Source organism: Arachis hypogaea, chromosome 17 (assembly GCF_003086295.3).
Source record: "Arachis hypogaea cultivar Tifrunner chromosome 17, arahy.Tifrunner.gnm2.J5K5, whole genome shotgun sequence".
Taxonomy (NCBI): Eukaryota; Viridiplantae; Streptophyta; class Magnoliopsida; order Fabales; family Fabaceae; genus Arachis; species Arachis hypogaea.
In genome coordinates, this window is record NC_092052.1 from 54,490,170 (window position 1) to 54,493,445 (window position 3,276).

Genomic DNA, 3,276 nt, shown 5'->3' on the forward strand with positions numbered 1-3,276 from the left:
TATTTTATTTAATTTTTGAATTCTTCTCCCTCTCATCTCTTTTTATTTATTTATTTATCTACTAACACTTCTCTTCTACTCATAATTTGAACCCCATCTTCTTCTCTGCGTTCGAGTTCTTCTCTTCTCTTCCTTCTATTCTTCTTTTCTTAAACTCACATAAGTAATCTCTATACTGTGACATAGAGGATTTCATATTTTCTTTTCTGTTCTCTTCTTTTTCATATGAGCAGGAACAAGGATAAGAACATTCTTGTTGAAGCTGATCCTGAACCTGAAAGGACTCTAAAGAGGAAGCTAAGGAAAGCTAAAGCACAACTCTCTGGAGAAAATCTGATAGAAATTTTTGAAAAAGAAGGATACATGGCCGAAAATAATAATAATGGTGGAGATGCAAGGAAGATGCTTGGTGACTTTACTGCACCAAATTCCAACTTCCATGGAAGAAGCATCTCAATCCCTGCCATTGGAGCAAACAATTTTGAGCTAAAGCCTCAATTAGTTTCTCTGATGCAACAGAATTGCAAGTTTCATGGACTTCCATCAGAATATCCTTTTCAGTTCTTAACTGAATTCTTCCAAATCTGTGATACTGTTAAGACCAATGGGGTTGATCCCGAGGTCTACAGGCTTATGCTTTTTCCATTTGCTGTAAGAGACAGAGCTAGAATATGGTTGGACTCTCAACCTAAAGATAGTTGAACTCTTGGGATAAGCTGGTCACGACTTTCTTAGCCAAGTTCTTTCCTCCTCAAAAGCTTAGCAAACTTAGAGTGGATGTTCAAACCTTCAAACAGAAAGAAGGTGAATCCCTCTATGAAGCTTAGGAGAGATACAAGCAACTGACCAAAAAGTGTCCTTCTGACATGCTTTCAGAATGGACCATCCTGGATATATTCTATGATGGTCTATCTGAATTAGCTAAGATGTCATTGGACCATTCTGCAGGTGAATCCATTCACCTAAAGAAAACGCCTGCAGAAGCTCAGGAACTCATTGACATGGTTACAAATAACCAGTTCATGTACACTTCTGAAAGGAATCCTCTGAGTAATGGGACGCCTCAGAGGAAGGGAGTTCTTGAAATTGATACTCTGAATGCCATATTGGATCAGAATAAAATATTGACTCAGCAAGTCAATATGATTTCTCAGAGTCTGAATGGATTGCAAGCTGCATCCAACAGTACTCAAAAGGCATCTTCTGAAGAAGAAGCTTATGATCCTGAGAACCCTGCAATAGCAGAGGTGAATTACATGGGGAACCCTATGGAAATACCTATAATCCCTCATGGAGAAATCATCTAAATTTCTTATGGAAGGATAAAAAAAAGCCTCAACAAGGCTTTAATAATGGTGGAAGAAACAGGTTTAGCAATAGCAAGCCTTTTCCATCATCATCTCAGCAACAGACAGAGAATTCTGAGCAGAATCCATCTAGCTTAGCAAATATAGTTTCTGATCTATCTAAGGCCACTCTAAGTTTCATGAATGAAACAAGGTCCTCTATTAGAAATTTGGAGGCACAAGTGGGCCAGCTGAGTAAAAGAGTCACTGAAACTCCTCCTAGTACTCTCCCAAGCAATACAGAAGAGAATCCAAAAAGAGTGTGCAAGGCCATAACCTTACTTGGTGTGGCCGAACCTACAAGGGAGGAGGGGGACGTGAATCCCAATGAGGAAGACCTCATAGGACGTCCTCTGGACACTAAGGGGTTCCTCAATGAGGACCTGAAGGAATCTGAGGCTCATACAGAGACCATAGAGATTCCATTCAACCTGCTTCTGCCCTTCATGAGCTCTGTTGAGTATTCTTCCTCTGAAGAAGATGAAGACATTACTGAAGAGCAAGTTGCTAAGTACCTTGGTCCAATCATGAAGCTGAATGCCAAATTATTTGGTAATGAGACTTGGGAAGATGAACCTCCCTTGCCCACCAATGAACTGAATGCATTGGATAGGCAGAAATTACCTCAAAAGAAACAGGATCCTGGTAAATTCTTAATACCCTATACCATAGGCACCATAACCTTTGAGAATGCTCTGTGTGACCTGGGCTCAGGCATTAACCTTATGCCACTCTCTGTAATGGAAAAACTTGGGATCTTTGAGGTGCAAGCTGCCAGAATCTCATTAGAGATGACAGACAACTCAAGAAAATAGGCTTATGGACTAGTAGAGGACGTGCTAGTAAAGGTTGAAGGCCTTTACATCCCTGCTGATTTCATAATCCTAGACACTAGGAAGGATGAGGATGAATCCATCATCCTTGGAAGACCCTTCCTAGCCACAGCAAGAGCTGTGATTGATGTGGACAGAGGAGAGTTGGTCCTTCAACTGAATGAGGACTACCTTGTATTTAAAATTCAATGTTCTCCTTCTGTAACCATGGAGAGGAAGCATGAAAAGCTTCTCTCACTGCAGAGTCAACCAAATCCCCCACAGTCAAACTCTAAGTTTGGTGTTGGGAGGCCACAACCAAACTCTAAGTTTAGTGTTGAACCCCCACATTCAAACTCTAAGTTTGGTGTTGGGAGGTCCCAATAATGCTTTGAATATCTGTGAGGCTCCATGAGAGCTCACTGTCAAGCTATTGACATTAAAGAAGCGCTTGTTGGGAGGCAACCCAATGTTATTTAACTATATTTAATTATTTTCCATTTCTATTTTATGTTTTCTTTAGGTTGATGATCATGTGAAGTCACAAAAACTACTGAAAAATCAAAAAAAGAATGAAAAACAGCATTAAAAATAGCTCACCCTGGAGGAAGAGCTTACTGGCATTTAAACGCCAGTAAGAAACATCAAACTGGCATTTAACGCCAAAAAGAAGCATCAAGCTGGCGTTAAACACCAGAAACAAGCACCAGACTAGCGTTTAACACCAAAACAGAGCATGAAATTGGCATTTAATGCCAGAAACAAGTAGCAAGCTGGCATTTAACGGCATACATGCATTCTAAGGGCGTTTGCACGCCTAAATGGAGCAGGGATGCTAAGTCCTTGATCCCTCTGGATCTGTGGACCCCACAGGATCCCCATCTACCCCCCCTCTTTCTTCTTTTGCTCGAAGATGAGCAAACCTTTTAAGTTTGGTGTGGTAAAAGCATTGCTTTTTGTTTTTTCATAACCATTTATGGCACCTAAGGTCGGAGAAACCTCTAGAAAGAGGAAAGAGAAGGCAAAAGCTTCCACCTCTGAGTCATGAGAGATGGAGAGATTCATCTCAAGGGTCCACAGCTCAGTAGTAGAGCATTTGACTGCACATCAAGAGAGCC

At 40.8% G+C, this 3,276-nt stretch overlaps 1 non-coding gene across 1 annotated transcript; it reads right to left on the reverse strand.

Moving 5' to 3' along the window:
* Positions 1-764: 764 nt before the first annotated feature.
* Positions 765-872, reverse strand: LOC112767919 (small nucleolar RNA R71). Its single transcript, XR_003185358.1, has one exon. It is a non-coding gene; the product is annotated as a small nucleolar RNA R71 (small nucleolar RNA).
* Positions 873-3,276: the final 2,404 nt, after the last annotated feature.